Source organism: Pagrus major, chromosome 23 (genome assembly GCF_040436345.1).
Source record: "Pagrus major chromosome 23, Pma_NU_1.0".
NCBI lineage: Eukaryota > Metazoa > Chordata > Actinopteri > Spariformes > Sparidae > Pagrus > Pagrus major.
In genome coordinates this window covers 1,184,164-1,211,397 of record NC_133237.1, presented here as the reverse complement: position 1 = coordinate 1,211,397, position 27,234 = coordinate 1,184,164, and the positions used below count along the sequence as shown (strand labels likewise).

Sequence of the window (27,234 nt, the reverse complement as noted above, 5' to 3'; positions counted from 1 at the left end):
GATGCTACCTAGCTTATTATTGTTATTGCTAACGTTACACACACAAACAGCTCACTCTCCTTTGCTTATGTGTGTTTAATTATTTTAGTTAATTCACCCCTTAGTTGCTACATTCAGCTAAGCATGTCATTTTAACTGTTCACGAAACTGCGCTGTCTCACTCTGGCCCTCTGAGAATGTGATGCTATGGATAACCATACAATATTTTCCAAATGTGCTCCAAGTTTGTGAACAGTCCTGCTTGTGGAGTGACCAATTACAAAAGTACCCTTGTAGTGCACTTGTTGTGGGAAGTTAGTCTGTATGTAAGAGAAGTACCAGTACATTGTCACAGTTACAGAAAAGTGTACACTATAAGGGGTAGTTATGTTCCATTAGTCCAGTTGTTCTCAACCTTTTTTGGGCCAGCATGCCCCTATCGATTATCCAGGTCCCTTACTGCTCCACATCAAATAAAATGTAGGCTAATTGCCTTCCCTGAATTGATTATTACTGTATTTTATATCATTAAAAAAGCATTACATTGAAGGACAAACAACATATTTGACTTAACTGGACAGTTGGAATATCATTAGGCCTATCATTAGTTCCCCAGCAGACAAAAAGCCATGTGAAATTAAGTTTATGCTTCACATGATTCTTTGGCAGGTCACTGAAATTTCTACCAGAATTTCTACTCAATTTTGTTTTCTCTCACTTCTGTAACTTAGAACTGTCCTTAGTACTTTGTCAATGAAAATATGAAAGACATATCATGTCATCACTTGCCTTACACTCTAACATTTTTAATATTATTGCTTTTTAAAAATAATATTTTTATTTGCCACGATGGTCTACCAAAATGTTTAAGGCTACTGAGAAAAAGCAGCAGAAAGGATAAGTAAGCAATCCTATTATATACCTAATTATGTTAACTTTATTATTGCTGCCTTAAATTATATATATAATATATTATATTGACCTGGATATGTCATTTCTAATTGGTCTACTAATAAATGTTTCTTTATATGTATAGTGTCTATAACTTGCATAATGTCATACAAGTCAATAGACAAAACATTACAACATAATGTATTCACAGACATTTAATAAACAATATTAAAGCTTAAAGGAATGTCAAAAAGCTGAGCGCAGGTGGCGAATAACAAATCTCCAGGTTCATTTTGACATTTATAAAGGGAGGCTTTAAATTATTAATTTAGAACTGAAAAACTCAAGGCAGTCCTTCTTCTCAGACATTATCACCAAAAACAGTAATTATGCACGTGCCCTGTTTGCTACTGTTGACAGGCTAACAAACCCCACTGTGCCAGTAGCCTCTGAACATCTATCTACCAGAGCCTGTAATGAATTTCCGTCCTTCTTCAAAATTCAGACAATTAGACAAACGGTCAGTGCCACTGTACCAGGTACAGGAGGTGTCCATGTGTTCACCTAAAACCAACTCTAATACCATGACACAATTTGATCCAATCAATGACAAAAACCTGCAAGACATAATATGGCATTTGAAATCTTCCTCCTGCTGCCTTGATATATTACCAGCAGGGTTCTTGCTGCTTCGGATTGTTAACGTCTATTCTCTCAGGCGTCTTCCCACAGGCCATGAAAACTACAGTCACTAAACCACTCCTGAGCAAGAACAATCTAGACACATCGGCAATGAATAATTACAGGTCCACATCAAACCTCCCAATTTTAAGTAAAATCATTTAAAAAGCTGTTTTTTTAAACAGCTGAACAATTACCTAATAATAAATGTCTTGTTTTGATGTCTTCCAATCAGGATTTCAACAACATCACAGCACTGAGACCACTCTTGTCAAGGTCCTCAATGACATTCATTTAAACACAGACAGTGGAAAAATTTCAGTCCTAGTATTACTGGATCTCAGTGCTGTGTTTGACACGGTCAACCACAATATACTACTGGACCGACTGGAAAACTGAGTGGGACTCTCTGGTACAGCACTTAATTGGTGTAAACCTTATCTAAATGATAGAGACTACTTTGTGTCCATAGGTAATTGCATATCTGAGCGGATGAAAATGACAAGTGGAGTACTCCTGGGCTCCATTCTGGGGCCTGCACTATTCAACATTTACATGCGCCCTCTAGCTCAGATAATGGAAAACAACTAAATATGTTACCATAGTTATGTAGATGACACACAAATTTACATAACCATATCACCAGGGGACTATAATCCAATACAAATGCTGAGTAGATGTGTTAAACAAATCAGTGATTGGATGTGTCAGAGTTTTCTTCAGTTAAACAAAGATAAGACTGAAATAATTGTTGTTGGAGCCAAGGAAGAACGACTAACAGTCTCTGCTCAGCTTCAATCTGTAATGTTGAAAACTACAAACCAAGCCAGAAACCTTGGTGTAATCATGGACTCAGACCTGAATTTCAGCAGCCACACTAAGACAATTACAAAGTCAGCCTACTATCACCTTAAGAATATATCCAGGATAAAAGGACTTATGTTTCAGCAGGATTTGGAAAAACTTGTACATGCTTTATCTTCAGCAGACTCGACTACTGTAACAGTGTCTTCACAGGACTCTCTAAAACGATTCAGAACGCTGCTGCTAGAGATCTTTACACTGGCTTTCTGTCTGTCAAAGAATAGATTTCAAAATCCTGCTGTTTGTTTATGAAGCACTGAATGGTTTCGGGCCACAATACATTTCTGATCTGCCGCTACGTTATGAACCATCCAGATCTCTGAGGTGGTCAGGTACAGATCTGCTTTCAGTCCCTAGAGTCAGAACTGAACATGAAGAAGCAGCATTCAGTTATTATGTGCCATATATCAGGAACAAACTCCCAGAAAACTGCAGGTCTGCTCCAACTCTTATCTCTTTTAAATCAAGGCTGAAGACCTTTCTGTTTGCCACAGCCTGAAGCAATTTCAAGGCTTTGAACTGCACTGTGACTTTTATTTTCTAGTCCTGTCTCTTTTAAACCTATTCTATTTTAGCTTACTTTCCTATTTCTTAACTTTTAATGTTTTGTTTGATGTCTTCCTACTTGTTTTTAATGTATTTTAAATGTCTTTTAATGTAATTTGTATGCCCCTGTAAAACACTGAGTTGCCTTGTGTCTGAATTGTGCTATACAAATAAACTTGCCTTGCCTTTTAAGAGACATATTTTCACTGAAATACACTGAACAAAAATATAAACGCAACACTTTTGTTTTTGCTCCCATTTTTCATGAGCTGAACTCAAAGATCTAAAACTTTTTTTATATACACAAAAGATCCATTTCTCTCAAATATCGTTCACAAATCTGCCTAAATCTGTGTTAGTGAGCATTTCTCCTTTGCCGAGATAATCCATCCCACCTAACAGGTGCGGCATATCAAGATGCTGATTAGACAGCATGATTATTGCACAGATGTGCCTTAGGCTGGCCACAATAAAAGGCCACTCTGAAATTTGCAGTTTTGCTTATTGGGGGGGTCTTGGGGGGTCAGAAAACCAGTCAGTATCTGGTGTGACCACCATTTGCCTCAAATCTCCTTCGCATAGAGTTGATCAGGTTGAAAAAAATAAATTAGAAGAGAGAAAAGTAGCAACTGGGCATCATGGGTGAAAGGCATGGGGACTGGGAAGCAAAGAAACCAGGAGACAGGGCTGAAGGGTGAAACAGGTGTGGGGTGTGACCAGGAGGCAGGGGCAAAGGGCAAAGCAGGTCTGGGGGGGTGACTGAGAGGCACCAGGGACTGGAGTTGGCCGGGCTGCCGACTGAGGACCAAGGACTGGAGTTGGCCAGGCGCTGACGGGGAACTAGGGGCTGGAGTTGGCCGGGCCACCAGCGGGGAACCGGGGCAAAGAGTAAAGTAAGTCTTGGAGGTCACCAGCAGGCAGGGGCAATAGATGGAAGCCCACAGGAGGTAGTCCAAAGTCAACAGGCAACCAGGAGCTGATGTCAGCCGCGCCACCAACTAAAAAATAGGAGCTGATGTTGGCCGGGCCAGAGACTGGATTTGGCCAGGCTGCCATCTGAGGTCCAGGGGCTGGAGAGATGTCAACCAACCAAGGGCATCTCAGGAAGAGGCTCTGAACCAGATGAGGTGTCGGATGATGCACGAAGAGACTCGGAGCCAGGAGATGCATAGGTCAACCCAGAAACAGACAAGTTGTCGGGCAAACCAGTAACAACAACCAGGTGTCAGCCAGGCCCCTGACGTAAGAACAACAGAGGCATCAGCCAGGACCCCCATTGCCAGGACAGGAGAGGCGTTAGCCGAGAACCCTGACACCATAACAGACAAGATGTTCGGGTGCACTGGGCAGCTGGACCTCTGAGGCACTGGGCGGTGAGGCCGAAGCGCTGGGCAGAGGTGACAAGGAGGAGGTGGGCAGCAGTGACGAGGAGGAGCTGGACACTTGAAAGGCATCTCGAGTCTTGGTGTTTAAAAGGGGCCCTCCTGATAGCCAGCTGGGTCCCCCAGAAGGGAGACTCCTGAGACCTGTCTAAGGAGTCACTAGGCTGGAGGCCAGCCAGCTCAGTAATAGTCTTTGATTGATGGTTAGCAGGCCAGTGACTAGCTGGTGCAAGGTAGGAAGGCTGCAGGCTCACAATCCCTAATTGACCAAGGCTGAAGTGCAGACTGGAAGCTGGGATGCTTGTGCTGAGGTTTGGGCTGGTAGCGGGGATCACGGGGCTGAGGCCTGGTGGCTTGGAGTGAAGCCTCACAATCTACAGCCTCCCAGTGAACTGCCATCAACAAAGCAACCAGAGCTGGGTGGATGAGAAGCTGGAAAACAGTTGCATGAGTATTTGCTGGGTGCATGACTGGTTGGTTCGTAGTGTCACAGTGGCCAAATGGTCAGGACCCAAATGCAGATTCCATGGAAGGCAGATAGAAGAAAAAAAATCAAGCTTTAATTAAGCTGATTCTCCAAATACAAAAAATACAAAATACAAAAGATAAGCAACAATGGCAGGCCAAGAAAAGTCCGAAAAGCAAAGACAAAGCAAAGACAGTCCACAAAGCAAGACAGTCACAATTCAGCTTACAAGACTTAAGTTAACGTGAAAAACTAAACAAACCAGGGAGATACAGGGAGCATGGGAAATCCCAGGTATACACAAGTAGAGCACAAGACCAGGGGACAGGCAGGGCAAACAAATGAAAAAACGAAGAGTGGGGAAAAAACAGGTTTAAATACAGAGAGTGATCAACTAATGGAACACAGGTGTGGAGCAGATAGGCCGGGAAAACAGACAAAAGGAGGATGTAGAAAGTGAAACATGACACAGGAACCCTGCACATTGCATATTTGCATGGTCACACTTCACATCATATATTGCAGTTAAGTTATGTACACATACAAGACAGTTACTGTATATAGTATGTTTATCTTTATTCTAAGAGTTTTTATTATATATTCTATTTAAATTGTTATTTTATTCTTCAAATATTCTCTTTATTATTGTCTTACTATAGACTTACTCTTGTGCTGCTACTATTTCCCTCTGTACTGCTATGTTACCTGCAAATATCTCCCAAGGGGGATCAATAAAGGAACATCTTGTCTTATCTTATCATGAGCATATGAACTACAAAATAAAACAGGAATTAACCATCCAAAAATCCAAACCATGACAGCCCAGTGGTGAGACAGTGGCTCACTCCACTTCCTTGGAGCTTTAGCGTGACAATGTTCAATTTGTCTTTTCAATTTTATGAATTATATATTGATATGTCGATTTGATGAAATGATGGCCTATGTTGCTCGCAGTTTTCCAACAGTTCCCATGCAAAAAGTAAAGGCCAGTTTAAAACAAATATTCAAATATATGGAATCAAGCCAGCAGATTGGCGTTGCATTGCCTTGGCCTGTCAAGTGGTAGGTGTCTGGTTAGTGCGTGTCTGGATGCAGGATGCTACATTGCTTTAGCAGGAGGTGAGACAGCAGAACATCTCTCTTGTCAACTTGTAACCACAGTGATAACAGTGTGGTAACAGTGCATCCTTAAAAAAAATATATTTTCAAGAGTTAAAGTTAACAGTGTTCACCAGATGTTAAATTTCTGATGCTAAGATGTCGACCATATTATCTGCCCAGAGAATTCACCGGTGTTGTTATTGTTGCTCTGTACATTCTCCCAGATGCAAACTCAAAAAATGCGCTGCAGGAATTGTATGATGTCATCAGCAGCAACATGACTAAGCAACTGCATGGAATTTTCATTGTAGCTGGTGATTTTAATCAAACAAACCTCAGAACTGTTTTGCCTAAATTTCATCAGCATGTCCAGAGCCCCACCAGAGGAAGATCCTGGACCAAAATATTCCTGACAGCTACAAAGCCCAACCACGTTCTCACTTTGACCTGTCGGCAGTGTTGCAGCATTACAAAAGTAACAAAAGTTACAAAAGTAACACGTTAAAATTTGTTTTAGCGGTAGGGGAGTAGTATAACCCCGCCCCCTGCACTCAGGCCTCTCTCCGAAGGCGCTCCCCCAAAACCATAAACGCGCACTGTCCGACAACTGCCAAATACTGCTGACAGAGTCCGAGTCCTCACGAGCGGTGGGAAGAAGAATCAGTGCATCGTTTTCATCACAACCTCTAACTACAAGTAACTACCTCATGTCACATTCACCTGTAACTAAACACTTAATATTATCATATTGAACGTCAACAACCAACACAGCCATTGCTAGTACTGACAGCTGTCAAGCTAGCTTTGTTAGAATTCAGACATTGTTTTGAAAGTGTATTTTGATGTTGTAACTTATTGCTGGTTAGTTAGCAGCCGCTGGCTATGGTAACGTCAGATATCGCAAAGCTAAAACATCAAGATTAGTGGTGGGCCTACTACATGATTTTTTTGTTTGTTACCCTCAGACAAATGTGAATATTGTATTGGACTCATGATGATACGATGTTTTGCATGTTAGAGCTTCCACGATGAGAGCATCGTTGACTCTGATGACGAGTACATGCCAGAGTGAAGCACATCATCCCATCAGGGAGGATGACGGGAGGGCAACCAGCAGTGTCTGAGGAAGTGGAGGCAGAGGCCATGGACGTGGGAGGGCGACAGGTCAAGGAGCAGATGTTCATACGTCGAGTAGAAGATCTTCAAGCTCAAAGGATTGCACATGAGCAGGTCAGCGTCTAAAGTAGAACATTACTGGTGCTTTTTTTCTGATAAACACCACCTACAACTAAACTACTGTTTGTACAGTATATTGACCAGGCATGTAACTTGGACACACAAGTGCCCTAATTAGAATCAAATTTTTAGTAGTAGTTTTCCACAATTTGATTTTGTGTTTTGGTACATGACAATAAACACAGTAAGTATAAAAATGTAAAGAATGGTAAAGGGCTGGTACTTCAAGTCAAAAGCATGAATAGATGAAATGAAAAAAAAATGTTGTATAAACTGGGACATCTGTACAGTTTTGTCCAGTAATGCCCAAAGTATTCACCATTGAAAGTGTCTATGTTCACAGTATGCTGAGGACAGTCGAGCACTGTTCCATAAAAATATCTAATGTTGCTGATCTATTGCTTTACAGGCCAGAATTCGAGGACTACGTTTGGAGCTATCACATCAAGTGCTGGAACTCTGATTGTCACCTATTTATTTGTTGTTCTGTATCTCCTAATAAAAAGTAAGTCTTAAAAATTATAGATGCCTTTTCTTTACACTTCCAGCATAAACAACCAACCCATTACAGTTCTTACACTTTATGTGATGCACTAATAATAACAACTGAATTAGATAAGAATTGTTTATTGAATTTTTTGGAACACATGTAAATAAATAACACTACAAAAGTAGTATACCTTTTATCGTTTAGACAGTATACAGTACAATTAGCATAAACAACTTTATATAGGAAGGACATCCAGAGGTTTCTTATAAACACAGGTCAGTGTTGACCAACAGGTCAGGTTGCTGATGCTGCAATCCTCTACTGTTTTGGCAGTGATTGTCCTGTAGAAAGAATAGCACAATTACTTATCCGACAGTAAATACAGCTTTTCAAGGACCCTGAAATTACTTTCAATTTATTATAACCCCACAACTTTGGTTGCATTTTATGCAGTGACAAATATTCCTGAAAACAACCAGAAATAGCCTCAATTTCACATTCAGTAATTATTTTTACTATGCATTTTGACAGTAGTGTGTACAAGCTGTACTTGCTGGACTTTTTGTTGTACACCTTGGAGTACCTGGCCGAAGAGAAAGGAGTTCCATCATCTCTGCAAAAGTTTTATAATAATTATATAATTATAATAATAATTACAGAAAACTAGATAAGGATGGAGAGCTTAATGTGTTTACAGGACATAAAGTTACATCTGAAAATGTTTATGGGGCATACAAATGTTATTGATTCTCTCAAAGACAACACGGGACTGTTGCTGTGTAAAAAAAAAAAAAAAAAAGTGTGTGGTTGGGTGGGTGATGGGAAGCTTCTGTGATGGGTGGCTAGTGATTATTTATAGGGATTTTTAGGTGCATTCTGTTTCCCACATTTTACTGTGGTCAGCTGACAGATCATTAATTAAAATGCAAAGTCTATTTTCTTAAAAAAATGTCTTACTAATATGCAATACTCTCAAGCGTTAAGCTAACGTGACTGTTAGGACCAGTACTTGAAGCATTTTCCCGATGCAGCTAATGAAATGATGCCATTTCTTTTTGTATTGTATCCCTGCTAAGGAGCACATTCATGTACATGAATCAAACCAACTTGATATGAAAGAGGTACACACATAGATATGAAATTTATCCATCAAAGATACATACTACATGATTAACAGTGGTCTGATCCATGTTGCTACCAGCATCAAGTTACACTCACATGTCAGAGAGAGACTCTGCAGGACTCTGGAAACATCAGGACATGGTTCTGTCATGAATGACGCTTCAAGGCTGGAAGTTGATGCGTCCCTCTCATAACTGTAGGACACAGAAATAGGCAACATCAGCACATTTGTAAAACGTCCAGTTCAAAGTCTAAATGTCAGATAAATACCATCTAACGACATCTGCTTACAAATACAATTCAAACTATATTCACAGATATATGCAATCTTCCCATGACCTCCGAACAGTGGACAGTGGCTCGTCTGGCTAATGTCCAAACAGCCCAGGGTAGCAGTGCATGTGTGAACACTGCTATATGGATTAGATCCACAGGATGTCTAAACATTGGTCTGCGTGTAAACGGTAACGTTACATGTAAATATGTTTCATACGGCAGTAGTCTATCATAGCTAGCTAGCTAACATTAGCTACAAGCTGATGATGCTAATGATGGGCAAATGCATACGACAGCAACAGAAGGAGCTAGCGTTAGCTACGTTGACTACATAATGCAGACTAATAATACATTTCCCCAACCAAAACAAACCAGTTCATTCCCTGTCCAACAGAGACACAGCTACCATGGCGTCCGTTTTCAGGCCTTCAACTCCATCAGTTGTCTCCATCGTTGAACAGCCACTCCAATGTTGGCTCTTGTTTCACCTCTTGAGATATTCAACTTCTTTTTGTTTGTAGCCTTCTCCAATTCGGCCTTTTTAGGTTCACTGTTTTGAGGTCATACAAAGTGGATTTTTTTAAAATGATGACTACTTTTCACTGTGGTCTAAATTTGTGATGAACCGCGATGCCTGGCTCTAAAAACTGCGGCCGCCTTGATCTCGTGAGGTTATCGTTGCCGGAGCGTGCATGACGTCAGAGCAAGTCGGGATCAAGTCGGACCTATTACAGCCCTGTCACTGCCAGAGACCATGGATTTTTTTTTTTTGTTTGCTGTCAAATCATTTAATATTTTGATTACTGTCCTGATGTTAAGAAATGTTATACAAATATGATAAAAAAATGACTTTGAACAGAATTACCTACCCCAGCTTTAAGTAAAACAATCTGCAACTGGATATTGGACTTCATCACAAGCAGACCCCAGATAATTTGGATTGGCAGCCACACCTCCTCCACGTTAGTGCTCAACAACCCCCAGAGCTGCATGCTCAGCCGCCTCCTGTTCATACTGTACACCCATGACTGCACTCCCAGACATAAGGAGAACCCTATTTTGAAAACAATGATCAGAGTTCATATCGAGAGGAAATCAACAATCTTGCAGAGTGGTGCACAGAGAACAATCTACTGCTTAACATCAGCAAAACCAAGGAGCTGATTGATGATTTTAGGAGGCAAAGACACACACCCGTGCCTACATCAATGGAGCTGAGGTGGAGCAGGTGAACAGATATACAGTTGCAATCAAAATTATTCAACCCCCACTACAAATTAGGTTTACTGGCAACATGTACAAACTAGCAGCTGTTTGCAATAAACAAATCAAACAAGAACAATTTAAATATCTCAACACAACTAATACTACAAGTGGTTTCTCAAAATTCAACACAAAATGCCACTTTTAATGACTACTGCAGTCTCAAAATTATTCAACCCCTTCATGACAAGCATCTTTAGTACTTAGTAGAGCACCCTTTTGCTGTTATAACCTGCTGCAAATGTGATGCATAGCCAGAAACCAGCTTCTGGCAGCGTTCCTGAGGAATCTTAGCCCATTCCTCATGGGCAAAGGCCTTCAGTTCACTAATATTCTTGGGTTTGCGTGCTGCAACTGCCTTTTTCAAATCCCACCAGAAATTTTTAATGGGGTTCAAGTCAGGCGACTGTGATGGCCACTCTAGTATCTTCCAGGACTTCTTCTGAAACCAAGCCTTGGTGGACTTTGAGGTATGCTTGGGATCATTGTTCTGTTGGAAGGTCCAATGACGCCCAAGCTTCAGCTTCCTCACAGACAGCATGACATTTTCTCCCAGGATTTCCTGATACTTGATTGAATTCATCTTGCCCTCCACATGCTGCAGGTTTCCAGTGCCAGAGGAAGTGAAGCAGTAGTGCATTGAGTGTAGGATTTAATGTTGAATTTGGATAAAATCCTTGTAATGTTAGTTTTATTTAACTATTTAAACTGTTCTTGTGTAATTTGTTTATTGCAAACACCTGAACAACTTAAAATTTTGCCAATAAACCTAAAATGCAATGGGGGTTGAATAATTTTGATTGCAACTGTAGGTTCGTTGGAATCACCATCACTGAGAACCTTTCTTGGTCGTGTCACCACACTGGTTTAAAATCGGCGACTCAAACCACCCAGAACATCATTGGTAGTCATCTACAAAGCATCAGTGGAATCGGTGAACTGAGATCTATGTGCAGTAGGGGTGTAACGATTCATCTATTATATCGATGAATCAACTTATATTCCTACGATCCAACTACATTGATCTGTGCTTGGCAAGTTGGCCTTCCGGGCGACATATATCGGTTAAACATCGTTTGAAATGGTAAAGAATCGATTGTATCGATACTAGGAAATTGCACATTGGATTTAAGTACGGCAAACTTTATGGATGTGTGTTTTTTTATCACTTTTAACGATAAAGACACGTTAAACGTTACTCGATTCAGTCTGCCTGTCTGTGACGTCATCGGCACATGCTGGCAGCAGCGCAAATCTCAGAACGACAACAAAATGCAGCATGGCGGATGGCAGAGGAGACTGCTAGGAGCTATGGTCAAAAAGTCATTGGTGCCTGTCATGGTGGCAACCTAAGAACCTGCTGGTGGACCCTATATCTGACCAAAATGAGAGCTGTGTCTGTATACTCTGCATGAAGTCAAGCACATTTCCAGTGGGTGTTGGACTCCATTAGGCTTGTTCCTTGTTCCTGGTCCAGTTGTAATATTCATGGACAGGACCTCAAGGCACAGCCGTTGTGAGGGGAGTGTCCATTTGTGAACATCAGAATTGCATCTCTGCACTTTACAGATGACGTGTTCTTCTGGTTTCTTTGGTCGGTGGCCTCCAGCAGGCACTTGGGCAGTTTGCAGCCCAGTATGAAGTGGTTGGGCACCGCTGAGGCCATGGTTCTCTGCTGGAAAATGGTGCATACCCCCCTCTGCTTGGACGGTGAGCTCCTGTCCCAAGCGAAGGACTTTAAGTATCTCTGGGTTTTGTTCAGGAACTATGGGAAAATGGAGTGTGAGATGGACAGGCAGTTTGGTGCAGCTTCAACAGTACTGCAGGTGTTGTGCTGGACCATCTTGGTGAAAAGGGAGCTGAGCAAGAAGGCAAAGCTGTTGATTTGCCATTCGATCTATATTCCAACCTTCACCTATGGTCTTGGGCTGTGAGTAGTAACCGAAAGAATAAGACTGCCGATACAACCGGCAGAAATTACTTTCCTCCGTGGATGGCTGGGCTCAGTCTTAGAGATAGGATGAGGAGCTTGTACTACATCTACGGTGGCTTGGAGTAAAGCCGCTGCTCCTTTGCATCAAAACGAGCCAGCTGAGGTGGTTCAGGCATCTGCTTAGAATGCTTTCTGTGTGCCTGGGCACTTACAACTGGGAGGAGACCCAGAACTCACTGGAGGGATTATCTGATCTGGCCTGGGAATGCTTCAGGATCCCCAAGGAGGAGCTGTAAAGCATTGCTGGGGATAAGGACGTCTAGAATAACCTACTAAGCCTGCTGCCACCGTGTCCCTACCCTGGATAAGTGGAAGACAATGGATGGATGAATGGAAAATGTTACTACCAGAAACACTAGAACCCTTCCCTGCATGTGGTAACTACCCAAAACTCCCTAACTCAGCTAGCGCAAGCAGTTTCCTCATGAGATGGCCTATATTTTTTTTGTCCCCCTTATGTTTCACTCAAGTCATCCCCACTGACTTGAGCAAATTGAAGAACAGAATTAAAGTAGGAAAAACATGGAAAACATGGTGCATTGTGAGATGCAAGTGTGCGTGTGTGTGTGTGTGTGTTAGAGAGAGAGCGAGAGCGATTGAACATAAAGGCAAACATAGGATGAAGCAGAACACTGCAGCTGCATAACTGCAGGCTAGGAGCTGCCTTTTAGCCATTCACTTGACAAAAGACAAGCTCCATTTTGCTCTACTCTTTGTTTTTTTCTCTTCCACCTCCATCCTATGGGCACATCTTAATTTTGCTACCCCACAGATTAACACACACACAACCACACACTCACACATACATACAGACACTCACACACACACACACACACACACACACACACACACACACACACACACACACATTAGTCCAGCCTATAAGGCTTTAAAGAGGGCTGTTATTCACACATACACCTGCTCTACTACTCAATAATTCCTCATTACAATCACAATTTTTTATTGATTACATTTTAGACAATTTGGAAAATTATACCTAAAATAAATAATTCAATTTCATGATTTTCTCGTATATATTTTCTCAAGAAAAAAAATTAAAATAAAATAACATGTAATTCTCAAAATTTCAACAAATTCAAACAGTTCCATTAGACCATAAAAGTTTGTGCCATGCTCAGCTCTCTGCTACTTTGAGTTTCTCTTCAACAGAAACATGGCTTTCATTCACTAATTTAGTTGCATCTACTTTGCTGGGTTTTTTTAAATTTATTGCTGTTGAGTTACTGTCAGTTAAACTTATAAATAGTCAAGTCAAGTACTTTAGAAAAATAGTGTTTCTGTCTCTGGGTTTCTATGACATTCAGTGATTTAATTAATTTATCTGTCACAGCAATCTTTTGAATTTGAGGTGCAGTATTTTTCTGATCATGCATCTGACAAATATATACAATATGAACATAATTGAAAAAAGAAATTGATATATTAATTAGAAAAGTTAATTTATTGTCGTATTAATCACATAATTCAAAAATAATATTGAGAAAAATTAACAAATTAGTCAATAGATTATAATAAAGGATATAAAGAATAAATAGAAAAATAATCGTTAGGTGAAGTCCGAGAATACTTTAAAACCACAACTGTGTCGGTGCTGGTTATACCTAACAAGGTTTTGCTAATTTGAGTTTTAATATTAATGTTAACCCAATTAAGTTAGTGTGGAGTGTGAGGTCATTTGAATGAGCAATTCTCGAGAAAGCTGCCATCACCAATACCACAGACTTAGCAATCAAACAGGCACATTTTGAACAGGCACTGCAGTAGTTGTAAAAACATTGTAGACTCAGCCGAAGAGGACCTGGCTGCTCCCTCTGTAAATATAAAGAGCTCAGGTGATTATACACTGATGAAGATATATTTATGAATATTATATATTTAATATATATTTTTTCCATAAGATACAACTACATCCTGCACATTGTACCTTAAAAAAAGAAAAGAACAGGCAAACCAATGACACCATTTAATGACTGGATAGTTCCACAGCGCACAGTTGGTATTTTATGTTTGTTTAGTAGCAAATGAGAAAATGTATACAACTTGGAGTCACAAGGATCTTGAATTAAATGCCCTCTCAAACACACACACACACACATACAGACACAATAATTTTTAAACTGACTGCATTTGTTTGTCAGAAGATATTGCCTTTTTAGTTAGAATACACCCTGTAATGTTTCCATGTCTACTAGTTCAGTATGCTATTTGTCAAGTCATTTTAAAAATGGTCCATTAAGCTTGCCCTCAGGAAATGTTATGATGTTCTAATTTGATCACATTGTTACCTTAGCATGCAGAAATAATATAAAGGCAGCTGTGGGATGAGTAGGTTGTGGCAGCCTGAAAGTCATAATATTTGGCCAACCCACAACCACAGTTTCAGTTAAATTCCAAACTGTAACCCTGACATAAGACTTCCTTGAAAAAAAAAAATCTTAATCTAAGTGGGACTTATCCTGGGTCAAAGGTATTTTTTTTCAAAGCATTTCAGTAAAAAAAAATTCATTTTTGGCGACTTGTGTGATGGTATCAAAACAGACATCATTTCAGTTTCAATGTGCCATCTATGTCAGGTGACGTAGTATAAGGAGCAAGAATAGTTTGTATTAGGATTAGGCTGGGCTACTTGGACAGGGCGAACATAAGACTTTCTCCCAGGAGACAGGGCCCCCTTTCAAAATAGCTCAGTCTGCTCTGTTTGGTCAGCTCACACTGAGCCTGAGCCAGCACTGTTCACTATTTCTCAGGTCAGCTCCACTGGTGATTTAAGCTTCCAGTTACCTGCACTTCTAAACCAAAAACCACCGCACATGTTAGAGAAGGAACATGATCAATATTAGCCTTGACCTTACTGCCCAGTGGGCCACCACCAATGGTACAGCTTTGTATGGCATCAGCAAGCTAACTGCTGGCATGGATCCTGGATCAAAATGGGCTCCCTTTCTTGCTGAGCCAAAACTGCAGTATAAACACACAAAAAGCAACATGATTAAACAGTTACTGGCATCAAACCTATTTCTCGTTATTTTGTTGGCTTCAAATGAGGTTTAACATTCACATAGTTTCTCTTGACTGTTTTTCGTACAACAACATTAGTCCATCATTGCCCCAAACTGGAAGTAGCCACATTAGCCAAGCAACATGCTAAGCAGGCTGACACACACAATTAACAGTAAAACATCATAAAACATGGCAAAACTTACAGCTTCCAAGACATCAGGTCACAGACAGCCAGTACAATCCCATCTTGAGCTTGTACCACTACTGGCTGATAATGATAATGCTGTCTGTAGTAAAATGTACACAACCTTGAGCTTGAGAAGTTACCTAAGCAGTCCAGGAGTAAAATTCACTCACAGTTCAAGAGTTTTCCAGTCACTGTGGGGACATTTCCATTACATTGCCATCAAAAAAAGTTAATCCACTGGGTATTTTAATGTCATCCGAGACTGGGGAGCAATGTAGTAATTGCTGGTCTGTGCAGTTGAAAACAGAGCAGATGTGCTCAACTCTTACCTTTGAAATAATCCTAGCGGTCAGGTGCTTACAAGAAAAATCATGGCGGAGCTTTGCAAAGGCAGTTCTAAAGCTGTGGGGGGACATACTCAGATTGGGTGTGGTATTATTCTAATAAGCCTCCTCATGATGTTAGGAGGTCAAGTTTTGAATGTCTTATTTAATTCCATGGTTTCTGCCCCAGACAGGCCACAAAAAATGACTGGTTTGTCTTATTGGGTTGTCACTAACAAAGGTTTTTCATACTCTGTCCCCTTTAACTTACTTAACTAATGTTCTTTTAACCCAAACCACAATCATCTCCTAAAATTAACCAAGTTGGTGCCTATACAAAACCAAGCTGCAACCATTTCACACGATTAACCTCGTGTTTACTATATTTACTATGATAATAAAGGTCACTTGATGCTGACAAAAGTCACCTGACTATTGTAACCATGACGACGAAGGTGACCTTGTCCTTTCCTTCACAGCCAAAGCTCATAAAATGTGAAAGGTTTCTCAGCGAGCTTTTTTTTGACTAACTGAACTTTAATATTTATTATTGATTACTTGACCATGGAGCCCTGCATGTGCACAACTGAGTGTTATAGTTTAGAAGTGAAGGGACACTAACCAAGTAGCTCTATTTGATGAGATGGTTTGAGAGCATATTCAGGTTTTTGTTTTAAAGGCAATAGAGCTTATCACATGCAGCTGTAGTAGTCACCACTTACTTTTCGTATCTCCACGGAGGCTGCCTCTCCTCTTTGCTCAATTAGGATTTTCTGGTTTCTATACCTGACAAAAATAGCCATAGGCAATCCCAAGATGCGGGCAGCTGTGGCTCAGGGGTAGAGCCAGTGTCTTGTTATTGGAAGGTGAACTACTGCTGGTGAGTAAGGAGAAATTGTAAATTCAGGCATTCTGAGCAAAGTTAGTTGAAATTTTTAATCTTGTCTAGATACTTTTTGTGTCAATTCTTGTGAAACTGTTGAAGCTGAGTAGCTATCAGTGAGTTTCTGCCAAGTCAGGTGTGTTGAATAGGTTTGATTGCAGGGCAGAGCTAAGCCTGCATGAGGTAAATCTAGCACATATGGGCTAGTCACTACGGCGTCAGGACAGCCAAACGAAGACTGTCGAACAAAGACTTAGGGAGTCTCTGCGGGAGTCTATTGAGGAAGTCCAAGTAACTCACTGTCCACCACAGATCGCAGCCATGAGCCCCAGCTCATCCCAGTCAGGACATCTAACCGAAGATTCCACCGGAGACCCATTGCTCGAGGCTGTAACCCAGCAAATCTCTGCTACCCAACATTCTCCACCGGTACTGAACTTGAAGTACTAGGGGGGCTATGGAATTGCCAGTCTGCAGTCAAGAAGGCAGACACCATTTCAGCCTGTGCCTCCCTGCAGACTCTCCACTTCATGGCTCTTACGGAGACCTGGATCACTCCAGAAAACACTGCCACTCCAGTTGCCCTCTCAACTGCCTACGCATTCTCACACTCCCTGAGACAAACAGGTCAAGGATGAGGAACTGGACTCCTCATCTCACCCACGTGGTCCTACCAGGTCCTTACCCTCGACCACCTACCCAGATCTGCATTTGAATTCCACGCTGTCTCTGTCACCCTTCCTTTCAAGCTCAACATTGTGGTGATCTATCGCCCTCCCGGTCCTCTCTGTGACTTCTTTGATGAGATGGACACCCTTCTAAGCTGATCCCCTGACGATGGCACACCACTCGTCGTCCTGGGTGACTTCAACATCCCCCCAGAGAAGCTGCACTCATCTGAATTCATCAGCTTCTTCTCTGCATTTGACCTCACACTCTTCCCCTCTCCACCCACCCACCGGGCCAGGAACCAACTTGACCTTGTCTTCACAAGGTCCTGTAGTACCTCGGCACTCTCTGTTACCCCGCTCACTGTGTCCGACCACCAATTTGTCGCTTTCTCTCTCCCCTTGAAGTCCACCAACTACAACTGTCCTCCTACCTTTCACAAAATGACCACCTTAACCCTAATCAGTCAGGCTTTCAGGACTACTCACTCCACTGAGACGGCCCTCCCCATAGTGACTGAGTCGCTCCGTGCCGCCAGAGCCCCATCCCACTCGTCAGTCCTTATTCTCCTCGGTTTATCCTCTGTGTTTGACACAGTCAACTACCAAATCCTCCTCTCCACTCTAGCCGAACTTGGCATCGCTGACTCTGCTCTAACCTGGTTCACATCATACCTGACCAATCGCACCTTTCAGGTCACATGGAATGGCTCCTTTTCCAAACCCTGCTTTCTGGAAACTGGTGTCTCTCAAGGCTCAGTACTAGGACCACTTCTGTTTTTACTATACACTAGATCACTAGGCTCTGCAATCACATCACATGGATTCTCCTACCACTGTTATGCTGACAACACCCAGTTGTTCCTCTCCTTTCCCCCATCCTCCAATACCCACATTGCCACGCGCATCTCGGAATGTCTAGTAGACATCTCCGCTTGGACAACTGCGCATCATCTCAAGCTCAACCTTTTGTAAAACTGAACTCCTCTTCATCCCAGGGAAAGACTGCCCTCACATGGACCTGTCAGTCACTGTCGAGGACGTCACGGTATCGCCTTCATCGACTGCACCCCCAACATCACCGCGGTGGCCCGATCCTGCAGATTTGCCCTCTACAACATCCACAGGATCCGGTCTTTCCTCACAAAGGACGAAACGCAACTCCTGGTCCAAACGCTGGTCATCTCCCGTCTGGACTACTGCAACTTGCTATTGGCTGGACTCCCAGCCTCTGTGACTAAACTGCTGCAACGTATCCAGAACGCTGCAGCGCACCTCGTTTTCAATCTACCCAAATTTTCCCATGTGACCCCCCCCCCCGACCAATGTCAGGACAGCAGAGTCACTCACCATCTTCCGCAAAAGATTCAAGACTCACTTGTTCAGACTTCACCTCGACCTCTTCTATTTTTTCTACTTTATCGACGGTGATATGTTGTGGTTTCTTTCTTGTGACAAATGTACCTATTGTAAGTCGCTTTGGACAAAAGCGTCTGCTAAATGCCCTTAAATGTAAAATGTTAATGCTCGCTTTGGAAAGTCACCTAAGAAACCTACGTAACGTCACACACACCCTGGTCCCTCCTCATTCTCTCTTTTTCAACTCCTTAGTTCAGCTAGTGCTGAATGATTGATATTTTTTGGAGCCATATGTCACAGTCCTAATATTAATCATAAATAATATATTATTATTAAATGTGACATATTAAAAGATCACATTGTGAAGGTGAAAGTGGTAACATTAAATTGCAAGGTCCCTGGTTCATATCTCTGCCTTCATTTCCTTTCATCTCACCCCACCAAAAATAGGATCAAAAGAGGCACACACAGTAATTACATTTAATAAATATTTGTTTAACATTGGGGAAAATACACACTACATTTTTATGAATCTTGAATGTTGTATTTAGGAGTGGTTTTTAAGAAATTGATTTTGCGATTCAAAATGACCATCACTTGGGTCGGGTGGTGTATTATTTATTTGTACACAAAGAAAAACAGAGAGAGAGACAGAGAGAGAGAGAGAGATATCAAACATCCGCAGGTTGTCAAATATGGATACTGTAAGTTGGTGGCGGCCTGACATGCCTATCTTTTATAGTGAGAAAAAAAGTGTCAGGCCAGCCATATAAACTAGAAATAAATAGTCTAATGAACTTTACATTTTCAGCAAATAAACATACACATATGCATGGAATGTCATGCTAGAAAAATGATCACTGGATAAATACACTAAAAGCACTGCCATAATTTGTCATCCAATTAAGTACCACCAAACAGTATCACTTTATACAGAACCTGAACATCTGTTGAGCGTGTGTGTGTGACTATAATATCATATCTGATAATGATCTCCTCAACAAAGAGCTGTAAAGTCTACTCTGCCTCCAGAGGACCGGACACTGTCAGTTACCACAGCGGATGTGAGATAAACCCTGCTGAGAGGGAATATAAATAAGGCTGCTGGTCCAGATAATATACCTGGCCGTGTACTAAAAATATCATGCCGATCAGCTAGCTGATATTAATACTGACATTTTTAACATCTCACTCTCACACAGGACTGTTACCTCTTGCCTCAAGACAGCTTGAGTACATCACTCCGCGTCTGGTTATTGGACTTCCTCACAAGCAGTCCCCAGAGAGTTCAGATTGGCAGTCACACTTCATCTATGTTAGTGCTCAACATCGGAGCCACCCAGGGTTGTGTGCTCAGCCCCCTCCTTTTCACACTGTATACCCATGACTGCACTCCCAGACATCCGGAGAACTCTATTGTGAAGTATGTTGACGACACCACTATGATCGGCCATATTATAAACAACAAAGAGATCTCATTGTGATGGGAACTTTGTACTTCATGTAGAGGTATGTGAATTGAAGTCTTACACAGCCCTATTCAAAGTAACTGTTTAACGTGAACTGTGACCTGCACTGAAAAAAGGAGACTGGCCAACTCTTGGAGTTATGTAAGCATCTTGGGTGTATATGTTTTAAAGTTAAACGTAACTATACACTGTAGAAACTACATAATATGCAGAGAGGGTACATGAATTTGTTCAGATCATGTTGGGATGAAGTGAGTCAATAAAGTAGCGATGTTAATTATCGTGACCTCAGTCTTCTGTTTGAATTGGTTTGCCAACTGACTGTTCAGTTACATTGTGTGTTAACTGCACTGTGACCGTAGCGTTAGTGAGATTTGGCCATCGAGCAGCCTCTGCTAATGTCATCAGCGGCATTAAGTTAGCGACCCCCCCCCCCCCCCCAAACACTGTGTAATGAGACCATGAGCAGAAGGAGAGGAAATTCAAACAAAAAAGGACACATTAACTGGTGTGCGTCTGCTCTGTCTGAACAGTGGTAGCAATAATCACGTAGCGATGGCCTGCCACTGCCTAACGTACATAATGGAAACTCTTATCTTTTTCTGGGATACAAGCTGCTGGCTTTGCACAGTCAGCCCAGTGTTTGAACATGGAACATGATTAGTCTCTGTTCTCATCAGAGAAGGCAATAATCACATTAATTATTTGATATTTTACAATGGTTTATGCTAGTTTATGCAGTGTACCTAGATAAAGTTGCCGGTGAGTGTACATCTAATGTACTGTATGTTTATTGAAATACAGTTTTGTAATGCCTAGATTATTTTTTTCCTGTTTTGCTGCAGAGTGACAGACAAACTCAAGTCTGCATATCACCTGGAGTCCGCTGATGGATTATGGGCTCAAGTTTTTGTGGTGAGACCAGGACGTTGTATTTGCTCTTATAGTTACCGTAATTATAATGCATTACAGATTTTAATGAATCACTCAGCACATGCATTTTTTTCCAGGATCTCCAACCCTACCTTTTATCCTTCTTTGTTTCCACTTCCACAGTTAATGGTGCTAGAAGTGTTCCAGTGACAGAGTGAATGTGGCAATGCAAGACCTGCCCTTCAGTTTTTCCAAGTAGGTCCTATATTCTGAAGCACTATTTGAGTCAGACATAGACATTATGGGAATAACAATCGTATTCCATGTGTGCATGCAAGCTGCCCATGCACTTTTAGAACGTGGAATGCACTGTTAATTCATTTGAATAGATGTCATGTTAATAAAACTAATCGTCATCAGTCAGAGAAATGTACATTTAGTTGTCATTTGTGTCCTTGTAAGGATCTTGTGTCTGAGAGGGATTACTGGACTCACGTTAATGCACATTTGAAGAAAAATTAGGTTGTAACGTGTATGTTCTTGGATTGCAAATTTCAAACAAACATCTTAGGCTCATTTAAGTCCCACGAGAGCAGAAAACACAGGTCTTTTTCACCAAACGATTTTAAACCAGGAATTGTAGTATCAGCCACCCTCGCTTCACAGAATCTGCTTCAAATACGTCTGATGATGACATTGGTGAGGATGCTCAACACGGTAGCAGTACTGGTGCTCTAAATGACCTAGATGTAATCGAGCACAGTTTGGCAGCAGCTTTGTTAAAATTAGAACATTTTTCCCATGTACCAAGCAGAGCAATCAATGATTTTTTTCACCACTTAATTGGCTGTCTCTCAAAATCTCATGCTGAAGGTGTTGTAGTAGACATTTTTCAGAAGCACAAGCTCCAGGTTGACAGAGCTGTCATAGATGAAATAATCTCCTCTCTGTGCTCAGCAAATCCTCTAAATAAGGCCATAGAGAAGAATGGACCTTTGAGTTCTGCATATCAACGTAAGCAATATTACAAGGCAAACTTTAATGTTGTTAAACCACTTGAATATATTTTGGATGCGAAAGAGAACAAAACATTCCAGTACGTCCCTATCCTAGAATCCCTGCAAGTGCTGCTGAGTAGGAAATATATTGTGGACAAGATAGTTAGTAATCACGAAACACAAAGGGAGACAGAGACTGGAAAAGAAATTGTGTACAGGTCTTATAAGGATGGTCTGCATTTTAAGGAAAATAGTTTGTTGTCAGAGGAAGACCTAAGTGTATCCATAACTTTGTATGCTGATGACTTTGAGGTCTGTAACCCTTTGGGCACCTCCCACAAAACCCACAAACTTTGTGCTGTGTATTGGGTACTGAGTAACCTTCCCCCAGGGTCTCATTCTAGTTTGTCCTCAATTTTCCTGGTAATTTTGTGTAAAACGGACAATGTAAAGTCATTTGGTTATGACAAGGTTTTAGAGCCCCTAATATGCGACTTGAGGTCTTTGGAAGTTGATGGCATTTTTGTCCCACAACTGAACAAATCACTGAAGGGTACAGTGCAGACTATTGCTGCTGACAATTTAGGAGCACATCGAATAGCAGGTTTTGTGGAGAACATTACAGGCCCCTACTTTTGTCGTTTTTGTACAGCACCAGCTTCAGATATTCAATCGCATGAGGTTAGGTCAGGAACTTTCAGCCTCAGAACAAAAGAAACACATGAAACCCATGTCAGAGCAGCGCTAGATAGTGGCAGTAGCTTTTTTGGAGTTAAAAGAGCCTGTCCTTTTACTGGAGCACTGTCTCATTTTCATGTTGTCAGTGGCTACCCTCCTGACATTGCTCATGATCTTTTCGAAGGCATTGTGCCTGTTGAAATAGCACATTGCCTCACATTACTAATATCAAAGAAGTATATCACCTTGGATGACATAAACAGTTCCATTCTGCATTTCCCATACAAGTGGACAGACAAAACCAATAAGCCTCATACTTTGCCACAAAATCTTTCAAGCAGGAAAACCATAGGGGGCAATGCCCATGAAAATTGGAGCTTGTTAAGGATGCTCCCATTTCTAATTGGCCCCAAGATTCCTGAACATGAGCCAGTATGGCAGGTCTTGTTGGATCTAAAACAGATGGTTGAGCTAGTGGTTGCCCCAGTTCACAGTGACGAGTCTATCGCTTACCTTGAGAACAAAATTTCAGATCATTGACAAAGGTATCAAGAGGTGTTTCCTAATAAAAAAATGCTACCCAAACACCACTACATAGAACATTACCCACAACTGATACAGCTTTTGGGGCCTCTCATGGGACTTTGGACCATCAGGTTTGAGGCAAAGCACAGTTTCTTTAAAAAACTTATGAAACACACCAGTTGCTTTAAAAAACGTGCCTCTGTCTCTGGCTGTGAAACATCAGATTATGATTGGTTATCACTTGTCATCTCCAAATATTGATAAACCAGTGCTGGATGTATCAGATGTATCCACTGTCCCATTAGATGTTTTGAAGGAAGAGCTAGCTCAAGCTTTTAAACAGAAAGATCCTGATGTATTTGAAATAAACCTTGCAAAAAACGTTTGGAGCAAGGGAATAAACTACAGACCAGGTATGATAGTGGCATATGGTACTGAGGGTGGCTTGCCTGAATTTGGGGAAATCCATCAAATATGCATTCTGCAGCAGAGACTATTTTTTGTGTTGAAACTACTGTGTGGATGGTATTGTGAGCATTATGGAGCCTTTCAGCTGACTCCATCTCCAGCACGAGAACTTGCTCTTGTGGAAATCTCTGAACTGGTTGATGAGTATCCACTAGCTGCCTATGTAGTTTGGGGTGTGCGGATGGTGACCTTGAAGAGATCAATCTGTGTGTTCTGGTATGTAATAATATATATATATATATACACACACAATGCGATCATGTGATCGCCAAAGCTGCGGTTTTTGCAGCGCTCCTGACTGACCCAGGATCTGTTGTGTCAACTATTTTACACATACATGCCGTCTCTCTACCATCCTGCCAAGCTCACCAATCAGAAGCGGCATGCTACTCGTGGACAGGTCACGCTAACCAATCAGTATTAACCTGCTCCTTAACGTGTTCTGAAATGGCTTCAGCTGGACCAGAAGTAGAGTTAGGGAATTTAATCCCCAAGAAAAACAGCACATCGGTCATTTGGGAGTATTTCGGGTTTGAGGCTGCAGACGTGCACCAGAAACAGGTACTGTGCAAAACCTGTCGTGCTAAAGTTGCAACATCCAGCGGAAACACAACCAATTTATACCGGCACTTGAAAAATCACCACAGGCATTTGCATGACGAGTGCATGACGAAAAAGTCCGGTGAAAAGTCCGGTGAAAATGATACTCAGGCCCACTGTAGCAAACAGACTACAATTACAGCATCTTTTGCCAGTGTAATTCCGTATGACAAGAGCAGCCACACCGGGACACCGGGAATTGTTTTGTATTTTATTTAAAGGAACTTGGGGCAGGATCAAGAAATAAGACTCAATAGTGACACGACGGCCGTTGCGGCCGTTAGGGTAACTGCAGCCATCAGCCGTGCATGTTTCTTGTTAATAAATACATTTGGAAGCAATTTTTAACTTTAGTTTTCATCTTTGCATTACAGTAATAGCATTTAATATTTTAATGTTACTGTACATTGTGAATATTGCACTGAAGCTTGATTTGAAGGAAATCGCGAATCAAATCGAAATCGCAATATCTGCCAGAAAAATCGCAATTAGATCTTTTCCTAAAATCGTTCAGCCCTACTGTGATCCTACTTGTACTGTTTGGGTCCATTTGCCCTCTTTATCACCTTGGCAAAGTGATTCCAGTGCTGAGATTAAAACAAATGGTCCAAACAGTCCACTTTTTCTCCAGAGTCCCCCATCATGAAAGTGAAAAACCACCTTTTTTGACCCCTCTGCCACAGAGCAAAAAAAATATTGTTTCTCTTACATTAGGGATTACTGGGATACAGACCTGGAGTAAATCCAGGTTAGTGATAAAAATCATCCGGGAACTTCCAGAAAAAATGAGGACGAGAATTCAATCTTTACATTAGTTTGTAAAGCTTGAAGGCTCCTCTTCATTTGATCTGGAATTTGTTATGTCTGTATTTTTTTTTTTTTTTTCTCTCTCAGAAATTGACCATGAATGGCAGCATGGCAGGGCAATCTTTGGCTGTAGTAATCTGCTATGCTGCTTACATGGGTTTAAATAAACTATAGCATTAGAATTGCTGCATATATTTTATTTATATATTATATATATATATTTTTTTTTTTTTAAAAAAGCTTCAAGAAATGTTTTATCTTTAACCAGGACATGACCGAGGCCACTGCACTGAGTGCCATTGAGAAAATGACAGTGGGAATCTACTTCACCAGAGAGACGCCAGGCAATGGCTTTTCTGATGTTGGAATCATCATCGAGGGTGTGGTGGTTCTTCAAGATCTAGATAATGTGGCCCTTGCAACAGCCTTCCTGTTTGGACTTTTTTACTCTTTGAACATGAGGTATCTGCTACACTTTCGAAGTGATTCAAAAGGTGGTAATGGAGTTGGATGTGACTCAACTCTCGAGGAAAGCCCAAAGCTTAAAGACAAAACTGCTCCAGTAAGGCGAGTTCACTGTTGTTGTGCACGTGAGGTGGTTAGCTCCAGGTATGAGGACAATTAAAGCTCACACTTGCTCTCCTGCATTTTGGAGGTTGAATTTCCAGGTGAACAATCAGCAACCCACAACAAATCACAGCATCCATTGTTAAGTCCACCAACAAAAAAGAAAGTGTCAGTCGGTTAATACAGCTCCTTCACCAAGTGTTTATTCTTTAACTGCCATGTGGACAGAGCCAGTTTTTTCCCTCTTCCTCTCCTCTACAAGTTCTCTGATTGGCAGCATTCTTCAATCTTAGTTTCGATCTGTCTTTACAGGTGAAGAGATGGAGAACTGTACACAGTCTAAATAGCGCCATCAAGGCCGTGTGAAACAGTATGTTTAGTTTAATTCAGTTGGAGTAAAGAATTTTCAATACTTTTAAGAAGAATACTACTTCTAAGAAAACAACTCAGATATGGCTCTTGTAGGGATCGTTTTTCTTCATGTACAGGCCCTACCTGTGGGACCAGAGATGTGTTTAGGTTAGATGGTTTTAGGCTAATGTGTAATTTATGAAACTTTAACCTTGTGTAGATTATTTCAAGTTCAACTGCTGTTCCAATTGCTACAACAGTTTTGCATTAGATATTGACACAGTTCCTTAATCTTATGTACAGGGTGAATTCATGGCCGGACTGAAGGCAGTGTAACAGTTTTGAAATATTTACCTGTTACTTGTATAAGTGACACTTAAACCTTGAATCTTAGTTGATGACCAGATTCTTTTTTTTCCCCACATGGCATCTTTCAGATTATTGGAGACAAAACACGGGTATTTATTTTATTGCACTTTTTGTATTTGGGTCTGTAGATTTCAGTTACATATTTTAAAGGCAGTTGTCTCAAAATGAATGTATATTTGCTGTACACTCGCTGTATATTTCATAGCTGGAGTTATAGGACATTTTATTCATAAAACCTTAACTGCCATGTGGACGGGGCCAATTTTTCCCCCTCTTCCTCTCTGCTAAAAGTTCTCTGATTGGCAGCATTCTTCAATTTTAGTTTCTATTTCTCTTTACAAGTGAAGAGATGGAGAACTGTACACAGTCTAAATAGTCCCACCAGGGCCATGTGAAATGGGATGTTTCAGTTGTAGTAAAGAATTTTAAATACTTCTAAGAATACTGTTTTGAACCAAGATGTCACAATGAGGTCAGTCATTTCTGTTTATCCTATGGCTCTTGAATAAAGGTTTTGATATGCAACTGTTCATTTTTATTTTTAATTGGGGTAAAAATGGGTAATGTTAATGATTAAGAGAGTTAATAGAAAGGTATTAGACATTAAAATAAATGATTGCTGGAATGGCAATGGTAACTAACATTTTTGCATTTCAAATCAGTTCTATAGTTACATCGAATTGTTTACAGTTACAATTGTTATTTAATTTAATCTTGACAATAGAGACCTTGAACATAATGTTTGTATTGTTCTCTTCGAAGATGGTGCCTGTAACCTTTTTCAAAAGAAAAGGTCTA

The 27,234-nt window shown here is 41.0% G+C and overlaps 1 long non-coding RNA gene across 1 annotated transcript; it reads left to right on the top strand.

The window, feature by feature from the left end:
• The first annotated feature begins 6,722 nt into the window (after nucleotides 1-6,722).
• Nucleotides 6,723-26,961, top strand: LOC141019831 (uncharacterized). Its single transcript, XR_012180792.1, has 6 exons — nucleotides 6,723-7,140; nucleotides 7,556-7,651; nucleotides 19,934-20,240; nucleotides 21,046-21,115; nucleotides 21,257-21,328; nucleotides 25,418-26,961. It is a non-coding gene; the product is annotated as an uncharacterized lncRNA (long non-coding RNA).
• The last annotated feature ends 273 nt before the right edge of the window (nucleotides 26,962-27,234 follow it).